Source organism: Sciurus carolinensis, chromosome 17 (assembly GCF_902686445.1).
Source record: "Sciurus carolinensis chromosome 17, mSciCar1.2, whole genome shotgun sequence".
Lineage (NCBI taxonomy): Eukaryota > Metazoa > Chordata > Mammalia > Rodentia > Sciuridae > Sciurus > Sciurus carolinensis.
This window is the reverse complement of record NC_062229.1, coordinates 8,854,081-8,864,732: the sequence shown is the minus strand read 5'-3', so window position 1 is coordinate 8,864,732 and position 10,652 is coordinate 8,854,081. Positions and strand designations below refer to the sequence as shown.

At 41.2% G+C, this 10,652-nt stretch overlaps 1 pseudogene; it reads right to left on the bottom strand.

The window, feature by feature from the left end:
* Positions 1–229: 229 nt before the first annotated feature.
* LOC124967967 (uncharacterized protein KIAA1958-like) lies at positions 230–2,968 on the bottom strand (annotated as a pseudogene).
* Positions 2,969–10,652: the final 7,684 nt, after the last annotated feature.

The window sequence follows — 10,652 nt, the reverse complement described above, 5'->3', positions numbered from 1 at the left end:
CTTCATAATACTCTGAAGCTACTGGCTTACTGCTATTTAAAACGGACTACTTAAACAGTTTCCTTTTTTTTCTTTCTCTTTATTTTTCCTGTGCTAGGGAGGCATTAGATAATATGAATTTCCTCACCCTTGTACATAGCAATTATGTGTTGCTTTAGGTTTTATAATTGAACAAAGGTGACACACATTTGGATAAAACCTCCAGGTTTTTCAGATCCATCTGCATTCATTAAAAAGCAAACTCCAAGTCAGAGGGATAGCCAGCCCCACTGATGGAGACCAGCAGGTCAGCAGCTCCCTCCTCACAGCTCTGGGCTGCTACTGGCTCTACCTCGGCCACATGGGGGAGCACTTGCCTAGGAGAAGGAGCAGGGCCACCCTCCACCCTGGGACAGTTCACTGGCTGCAGCTGTGGGAGCCCAGTTTCTTGGAAACCTGAGTCACTGAGCTGAAGGTGAAGTTCTCAGTTTTCCTGCTTGATCTTGACTAAGTTTGTTCAATCCCCCATAACCTGAGGAGACTGCGGTCCCATATTCTGTCCCTCAAACAACACTCTGCCCACCTCTGTGGCCCTGCTTCCTAAGGTATGTTGGAATTAAGGTGTGGAGGGGGGAGTCCTGGAAACCCTGAGAGCTGATATGAACACTTGGAGACTACCCAGCTTGGTCTCCAGGGCAAGAATTTACTTCTACATGCAGAAGGCACAGAGCAATCAAAATGGAAAGCAGGCAGGCAGAGCAGGAGTCTGCTTGGCCTTCATCCCTGATGCAGGGGATCTGGCTGCAGCTGGTGGGTTGGTGCTGACCACACAATCTTTGGCACGATTACTATTGAGGAGGTGTTCACTTTAGAAAGGCAGCAGGTTGCAAGGAAATGGAAGCCCTGAAGTTAACTAAAATGAAGTGTTTGGTTTGACAGAAAAGACTTGTTTTGCCTCAGGTAGAAGGGAACTTGGTCTCCACTTGGGTGGTGGCCCATGGATGGACGTGTAGAGGAGGCAGTAAAGAGACTGTTTGTGTCCCCTGCGGTGCTGGTGGTAGATTCCCCAAGACACACTCTAGTGTAACTGCCCCACTCTTCTGCATGACATGGTCTATCTGCACACAGTAGGGCTGGTTTTGTGGGTCCTTTGAGCAGCTGGATGTCGGAGGACATTGGATCGGCGTGCTCCTGCAGCATCCACATGTTTAGGTTATGACTATTGTGCTTGGCCACCATGGACAGGAGGGTGATGGGGCTGACGTCCCCCAGACACCTGCCTGCCCCATCTCCTACTCATCAGAGAGAGAGAAGTGGACAGTAAGGCCAGAGCAGGCACCAGACGTCCTGGCCTTACTCAGCACCCACAGCTTCTCCTTGAGCTTCTCAGTGGATGAGTGAAGGTACTGCTGATGGTGGAAAAGCCCTCACCTGCTTCTGCAGGATGGGGTCCAGGCTCCCCAAAAGGCCTGGAGCAAGGTGATTCTGCACTTTGGTGAAGCCGGGAAAATCCTAGCTGTCTTTGGGCTGTTGGTCTAGAGATCTGGGGGTGGGAAATGGACATGCCATGTGCATCTGGCTCCTTGCCCATGGCAGACCCTGTGCAGGAGGCATTGTGAGTAGGGGGCTTGGAATTTGCCATCTGTGTCAAGGACAGGACTGGTCCCTCTATCCCTGTCCAGTGAGCTCTGCACTTGCCACAATGTAATACTATTGCAGAATTTCTGGTTTTATGTTGGTGATGATGGTGTCACTGCCTCATTGGCAACCCTCTGTGCCTGGAAATCTCAAAGGAGACAAGAGGGGACTCTCCCTGGCCTTTGTGAGCATTGCTTTGAGGCCTTTGGATTTGGGGTTTGTTAACATTTACATATTAGATGTCCCCCCAAAAGTTCATGTGGGAGACAATTCAAGAAAGTCTAGAGGTGAAATGATAGAGTTAGGAGAACCTCACCCTAATCCGTAAGTTATTTAAGTTATTTTCAATAGCAATTAACTGAGTGGTAACTGAGGCAGGTAGGGTGTGACTGGAGGAGTGGTCAGTAGGGGGCTTGGGGGCAGATATTTTGTCCCTGGAGAGTGGAGGCTCTCTTTCTCTGCTTCCACCTTTCCTCTGTTACATCCTTCTGCCTGATGTTCTGCCTCACCTGGGCCCTAAGGAATCAGGCCAGCCCTCTCTGGACAGAGACCTCTAAAACTGTGAGCCCCCAAAATAAACATTTCCTCTTCTAATTTTTCTTGTTAGAACTTTTGGTCAGAGAAGTAAAACAAAACATAACAAAAAACCCTGACTAAAACAGGATTCAAAGTTACTGTCCTTGTCTGTAACATGAGACTCACAAACCACATCGCAGTGTGTCCATCTTCAAACTCTTCCACAGTTGAGAGGCTCACTGCAGTAGTAGAAGTCACAAGAGTCTCTGGTCTCATTAGAAACTAACTTTGCTCTCCCTGGTCTCCCAGGATCCCTTCCAACTGGGCTAGTCTGTGTCTCAGACGGCAGCCAGATAATACTGGGACCATCAGACTCAAAACTTCTGATGTCCTGGAAACAGCTCCACTCTCGGGACCCAGCTCTGCCAACAGCTGTGAGTGACCAGTGATAAGAGAGGCCAGAGCTACAGCCCCACACTATGGTCAGGTTCCCAGGGGAACCTTCAGAAAGCAAGTGTTTCAGGTTTGCAATGAGGCTGCAAGGGGTCCCATGACTGTGGGCCCAGCTGACAAATCTGCACAGATTCTCAGATGAGGTTCGAAGAGAGTCTCCATGTGAGGGGATCCACAGTGTCTTTCCTGCAGGTGTCTGTGAGTCTGTCCATAGGAGCACAGGCAGTGTTGGGGGTGGAGCCTGTGGGAGTTGCAGCCCAGGATGGACTGGGCAGGACAGATGGCAGGGGCAGAAGAAGAACAGCAGAGAGCCCACACCAATGGGGGCAGACAGTGGTGCAGGCCAGAGCAGGGCACCAGCCTGGCTTGTCCACCTGCACATACCCCATCAGATGATTCTTATCCCTAATTCTATTTATATGGTGAGTCACACTTATTCATTTGCATATGTTGAACCAACCATGCATCCCTGGGATGAAACCCACTTGATCATGGTATTTTATCTTCTTGATGTGTTTTAAATGTGATTTGTTAATATTTTATCAATCCCCATCAAAATACCAATGGCATTCTTTACCAATCTAGAAAAAAAAAAGTCTGTCAATTTATTTGGAAGAGTAAGAGACCCAGAACAGGCAAAGAAATTCTGAGCAAGAAGAGCAAAGCAGGAGGCAGCACAATACCCGATCTCAGATTATACTACAGAGCTATAGTAACAAAACCAGCATGGTATTGTCATCAAAACAGATGAAGACCGATGGGATAGAAGACAGAGAGATAAACCCACATACATAGAGCCATATGATAATTGTAGAGGTACAAAAAATATAGATTGGAAAAAAACCTTTTAAATGGTGCTTGGAAAACTGAATGTTCTTACATAGAAGAATGAAACTAGTTCCCTCTCTCTCACCATGCATAAAAGTCCAATTGAAGTGGGACAAAGACCTAGGAATTAGACCACTACTTTTGCAACTGATTGAAGAAAACAGAGGGTCGATCTCCATCACATTGGTGCAGGCATCAACTTCCTTTATAAGACCTTAAAACTCAAGAAACAAAACCAAGAATCAATAAGTGGGATGCCATTAAATTAAAAATGTTCTGCCCAGCAAAGGAAACAATCAGGAACATGAAGAAAGAGTCTACAGAATGGGAGAAAATGTTTGCCAGCTACTCCTCTGACAGGGAATTAATATCCAGAATGTATAATGAACTGAAAAAGCTTACCACCACCAACAACAAACCCAATAAAAAAATGAGTCAAAGAACTTAATAGATATTTCTCAAAAGAAGAAACACATGGCCAACCAATATATTAAAAATAATTCAACATCTCTAGTAATCATGAAAGTGAAAATCAGAATTACACTAACATTTCACTTCACAGCAATCAGGTAGCAATGATTAAGAATATAAATAATAAGTGTTGGTGAGGTTGCAGAGGAAAAGACATACATGGTTGGTGGGACTGCAAATTAGTGCAGTTACTCTGGAAAGCAGAATGTAGACTCCTCAAAAACTAGGAATAGAACTGCCACATGATCAAGCTAAGCTACCCCAGTCCTTGGTATTTATCCTGAAGAGTTAAAGTCAGCATACCACAGTGATGCATGCACACTCATGTCTACAGCAGCAAAATCACAGCAGTCACATTATGGAGCCAGTGCAGATAACCATCAGTAGAGGAATGGATTAAGAAAATGTGGCATTTATGCACCACAGAGTTTTACCCAGCTAGAAAAAAATGAAATTCTGTTCTTTGCTGGTAAATGGAGGGAAATCAACATTATGTTAAGTGAAATAAGCCCGATTGAGAAAATCAAGGGTCACATGTTTCCTTTCATATGCAAAAGGTAGTGAAAAATAAGAGGAAAAGCAGGGTGGAGAATTGGATATCAAGAAGATAAAGGGAAGATCAGTGGAGGAAGGAGATACAGAGAGAGGGAAGGACAGGCAAGGAGAGGAAATGTGGAATGAATTTAGTAACATGATGCTGTGTGCATATGTAAAAATACCACATGGAATTCCACATCATGAATATGTAAAAAGCATCATTCAAAAACAAATAAATGAATAAGAGAAAGGAAGACCCATAGAGTAGAGAAAGGAAAACGGGAAAGGAGGAGAGAGTGAAAGGGGGGTGGGGACAGGGACAGAAATGGAGTCAAATTCCTTGCATGTATGATTTTGTCATAATGGACCTGTTTCTGTGTAACTATAATGCTCTAAATAAAAGGACCTCCAAGTACTGGGTGTGTATCTCGATGGTGGAGCACTCTGGGTATCATCCCCACCTCTGGGTACATTCCAACACACTCCAGGTGATTTCATTCATTTTAAAGAAGCAAACTATGACCTTTAAAAAATAACAACACATTGAATCATTTCTGGTTCTTGAACCACATGCTAGTCTAATTTTTTTTATTATTGTATACAAATGGGATACATGTTGTTTCTCTATTTGTACATAGAGTCAAGGCATACCATTTGTGTAATCATAAATTTACCAGGGCAATGATGTTTGATTCATTTTTTTTTCCCTTCCCCCCTACCCCTCCCACCCCTCTTTTCCCTCTATACAGTCCTTCTTTCCTCCATTCTTAGCACACTCCTTATCCCTAACCCTAAACCTAACCCTAACCCTAACGCTAACCCCTCCTACCCCTATTATATGTCCTCATCCGCTTATCAGTGAGATCATTCGTCCTTTAGTTTTTTAAGATTGGCTTATCTCACTTAGCATGATATTCTCCAATTTTATCCATTTGCCTGCAAATGCCATAATTTTATCATTCTTCATTGAAGGGCATCTAGGTTGGTTCTACAATCTGGCTATGGTGAATTGAGCAGCAATGAACATTGATGTGGCTGTATCTCTGTAGTATGCTGATTTTAAGTCCTTTAGGTATAGGCCAAGGAGTGGTATAGCTGGGTCAAATGGTGGTTCCATTCCAAGCTTTCTGAGGAATCTCCATACTGCTTTCCAGAGTGGCTGCACTAATTTGCAACCCCACCAGCAATGTATGAGTGTATCTTTTTCCCCACATCCTCGCCAACACCTATTGTTGCTTGTGTTCTTGATAATCACCATTCTAATTGGGGTGAGATGAAATCTTAGGGTGGTTTCAATTTGCATTTCTCTTATTACTAGAGATGTTGAACATTATTTCATATATCTGTTGATTGCTTGTACATCTTCTTCTTGAAGTGTCTGTACATTTCCTTAGCCCATTTGTTGATTGGATTATTTGTATTCTTGGTGTAGAGTTTTTTGAGTTCTTTATATATTCGGGAAATTAGTGTTCTATCTGAAGTATGAGTCGCAAAGATATTCTCCCACTTTGTAGGCTCTCTCTTCACATTACTGAGAGATTCCTTTGCTGAGAAAAAGCTTTTTAGTTTGAATCTATCCCAGTTGTTGATTCTTGCTTTTATTTCTTTTGCTATGGGAGTCCTGTTAAGGAAGTCCGATCCTAAGCCAACAAGTTGAAGGTTTGGACCTACTTTTTCTTCTGTAAGATGCGGGGTCTCTGGTCTGATTCCAAGGTCATTGATCCATTTTGAGTTGAGTTTTGTGTAGGGTGAGAGATAGGGGTTTAATTTCATTCTGTTGCATATGGTTTTCCAGTTTTCCCAGCACCATTTGTTGAAGAGGCTATCTTTTCTCCATTGCATATTTTTGGCCCCTTTGTCTAGTATGAGAAAATTGTATTTATTTGGGTTTGTGTCCATGTCCTCTATTCTGTACCATTGATCTACATGTCTATTTTGGTACAATACCATGCCGTTTTTGTTACTATTGCTTTGTAGTAGAGTTGAAGATGTGGTATTGCGATACCCCCTGCCTCGCTCTTTCTACTGAGGATTGTTTTAGCTATTCTGGGTTTCTTATTCTTCCAGATGAATTTCATAATTGCTTGCTCTATTTCTGCAAGGTACATCATTGGGATTTTAATTGGAATTGCATTGAATCTGTATAGCACTTTAGGTAGTATGGCCATTTTGACAATATTAATTCTGCCTATCCAGGAACATGGGAGATCTTTCCATCTTCTAAGGTTTTCTCTAATTTCTTTCTTTAGTGTTCTGTAGTTCTCATTGTAGAGGTCTTTCACCTCTTTTGTGAGATTGATTCCCAAGTATTTTATTTTTTCTATGCTATTGTGAATGGGGTAGTTTTCCTAATTTCTCTTTCTGAAGATTCATCACTTATGTATAAAAATGCATTGGATTTATGAGCATTGATCTTGTAAAACCTACTACTTTACTGAATTCACTTATGAGTTCTGAAAGTTTTCTGGTGGAATTCCCAGGTTCCTCTAAATATATAATCATGTCATCAGCAAACAGGGATAGTTTGAGTTCTTCTTTTCCTATTCGTATCCCTTTAATTTCTTTGGTTTGTCTAATTGCTCTGGCTAGAGTATCAAGGATGACATTGAATAGAAGTGGTGAAAGAGGGCCTCACTGCCTTGTTCCAGTTTTTAGGGGAAATGCTTTCAGTTTTTCACCATTTAGAATGATATTGGCCATGGGTTTAGCATAGATAGCCTTTACAATGTTAAGGAATGTTCCCACTATCCCTATTTTTTCTAGTGTTTTGAGCATGAAGGGATGCTGTATTTTATCAAATGCTTTTTCTGCATCTATTGAAATAATCAAGTGATTCTTAACTTTAAGTCTGTTGATATGGTGAATGACATTTATTGATTTCTGGATGTTGAACCAACCTTGCATCCCTGGGATGAAACCCACTTGATCATGGTGCACTATCTTCTTAATATATTTTTGTATGGGATTTGCTAAAATTTTGTTGAGAATTTTTGCATCGATATTCATGAAGGATATTGGTCTGAAATTTTCTTTCCTCGATGTGTCTCTGTCTGGTTTAGGTATCAGGGTGATATTGGCTTCATAGAACGAGTTTGGGAGGGTTCCCTCCTCTTCTATTTCATGGAATAGTTTGAGGAGTATTGGAATGAGCTCTTCTTTAAAGGTTTTGTAGAACTCGGTTGAGAACCCATCTGGTCCCAGACTTTTCTTTGTTGGTAGTCTTTTGATGTCCTCTTCTATTTCATTGCTTGAAATTGATTTATTTAAGTTGTGTATGTCTTCCTCGTTCAGTTTAGGTAATTCATATGTCTCTAGAAATCTGTTGATGTCTTCGAGGTTTTCTGTTTTGTTGGAGTATAGATTTTCAAAATAGCTTCTAATTATGTTTTGTATTTCACTCATGTCTGTTGTGATATTTCCTTCATTCCAAATTTTAGTATTTGAGTTTTCTCCCTCTTTCTCTTTGTTAGTGTGGCTAAGGGTTTATCAGTTTTGTTTATTTTTTCAAAGAATCAACTATTTATTTTGTTAATTTTTCCAGTTGTTTCTTTTGTTTCAATTTCATTGATTTCGGCTCTGATTTTAACTATTTCCTATCTTCAACTACTTTTGTTGTTGGTCTGCTCTTCTTTTTCTAGGGCTTTGAGCTGTAGTGTTAAGTCATTTATTTGTTGATTTCTACTTCTTTTGTTGAATGTGCCCCATGAAAGAAATCTTCCTCTAAGTACTGCTTTCATAGTGTCCCAGAGATTTTGATATGATGTATCTTTGTTCTCCTTTACTTCTAAGAATTTTTTTATTTCCCTCCTGATGTCTTCTGTTATCCATTCATCATATAATAGTGTATTATATAATCTCCAGGTATTGGAGAAGTTTCTGTTTTTTATTCTGTCATTCATTTCTAATTTCAATCCATTATGATCTGATAGAGTACAAGGTAGTATCTCTATCTTCTTGTATTTGCTCACAGTACCTTTGTGGCATAAAATATGGTCTATTTTAGAGAAGGATCCATGTGCTGCTGAGAAGAAGTGTATTCGTTCTTTGTTGGATGGTATAGTCTATATATATCAGTTAAGTCTAAATTGTTGATTGTGTTTGGAAGATCTATCCAGTGGTGAGAGAGGTGTGTTAAAATCGCCTAGTATTATTGTGTTGTGGTCTATTTGATTTCTGGAATTGAGAAGGATTTGTTTGACGTACATGGATGAGCCAATGTGCGGGGCATAGATATTTATGATTGTTATGTCTTGCTGATTTATGCTTCCCTTAAGCAGCATGTAATGTCCTTCTTTATCCCTTCTGACTAGTTTTGGTTTGAAGTCCACTTTATCTGAAATGAGGATGGATACTCCAGCTTTTTTGCTGTGTCATGGTATGTTTTTCCCCATCCTTTCACCTTTAGTCTATGGGTATCTCCTTCTATGAGATGAGTCTCTTGCAGGCAGCATATTGTTGGATTTTTCCTTTTAATCCAATCTGCCAGTCTATATCTTTTGATTGATGAGTTCAAGTCATTAACATTCAGGGTTATTATTGTGATATGATTTGTATTCCCAGTCATTTGACTCATTTTTGTTTTTTGACATGATTTGGTTTCTCCTTTATTTGGCTATTCCTTTAGGCTAGTTCCTCCCGTTGCTGATTTGCATCATTGTTTTTCATCTCTTCCTCATGGAATATTTTGCTGAGAATGTTCTGTAATGCCGGCTTTCTTTTTGTAAATTCCTTTAGCTTTTGTTTATCATGGAAGGATCTTATTTCATCGTGAAATCTGAAAGTAAGTTTTGCTGTATATAAGATTCTTGGTTGGCATTCATTTTCTTTCAGGGCTTGGTAAATGTTGTTCCAGGCCCTTCTAGCTTTTAGGGTCTGGATTGAAAATCTGCTGATATTCTTATTCGTTTCCCCCTGAATGTAATTTGATTCTTTTGTCTCATGGCCTTTAAAATTCTGTCCTTATTTTGTATGTTAGGTATTTTCATAATAATGTGCCTTGGTGTGGGTCTGTTGTAATTTTGTATATTTGGAGTCCTATAAGCCTCTTGTGCTTGGTTTTCCATTTCGTTCTTCAGATTTGGGAAATTTTCTGATATTATTTCATTGAATAGATTGTTCATTCCTTTGGTTTGTTTCTCTAAGCCTTCCTCAATCCCAATAATTCTTAAATGTGGCCTTTTCATGATATCCCATAATTCTTGTAGATTCTGTTCATGATTTCTTACCATCTTCTGTTTGGCCAACTTTGTTTTCAAGATTAAATATTTTTTCTTCAATGTCTGAAGTTCTGTCTTCCAGGTGTTCTATCCTATTGGCTATGCTTTCTATGGAGTTTTTAACTTGGTTTATTGTTTCCTTCATTTCAAGGATTTCTGCATGTTTTTTTTTCAGAATCCCTAACTCTTTATTGAAATGATGTCTTGCTTCCCATATTTGGTCTTTTAACTTTTGATTGGTGCGATCATTTAATGCCTGCATTTGCTCTTTCATCTCCTCCTTCAATGCTGCATTTGCTCTTTCATCTCCTCATTTGCTTCCCTGATTGTTTTAATTATGTACATTCTGAACTCCCTTTCTGACATTTCTTTTGCCATGCTGTCATTGGGTTTTATTGATATAGTATCTAGGTTTGTTTGGGACATTTCTTCCCTTGTTTTCTTATATTGGTCAGATGTCAGTTTGACCCTGAGATATTGCAGATTTCCTCTCTTGGCTTATAGTGTCCCTGTAGATTTCCAGTGTATCACCTCCCAGCCTTCAGTAGCCTGAAGTCTTGGAGGAATTTGATAATGCAGTGCTTCCGAAGAAAGCTGCCCCTTGCCCCCTACTGGTTCCAGGGCTTGGAGCTGGCTCTGTGCAGAAAGGCTCTCACTGGGGGGCCTGCACCATGCAGCTGGTCATGTGGGAGGAGCCCACCACCAGAGTGTGCAAGGCTACCTGGGGAAGACTCTAGCTGCCCTGCCCTGCTCTGATAAGCTGCCCCTATCTGTGCCTGCCACCCAGACCAAGCTTCACCTAGTGGGGGAGACGTACCCTGTGACTCTATTTCAGTCCGAGACTCTCAATGCCTCCCCTTCTTGAGTCCTGGTTTCTGGAGCGACTAGAGATGCAGTCACCCTCTAGTCCACCATCTTGGATCACCCCGTGGAAAGAGCCTGCGGCTGGAGGGGGCAGGGCCACCTGGAGAAGTCTCTGGTTGCCCTGCCCTGATTCCAGAGGCTGCTTGCGGG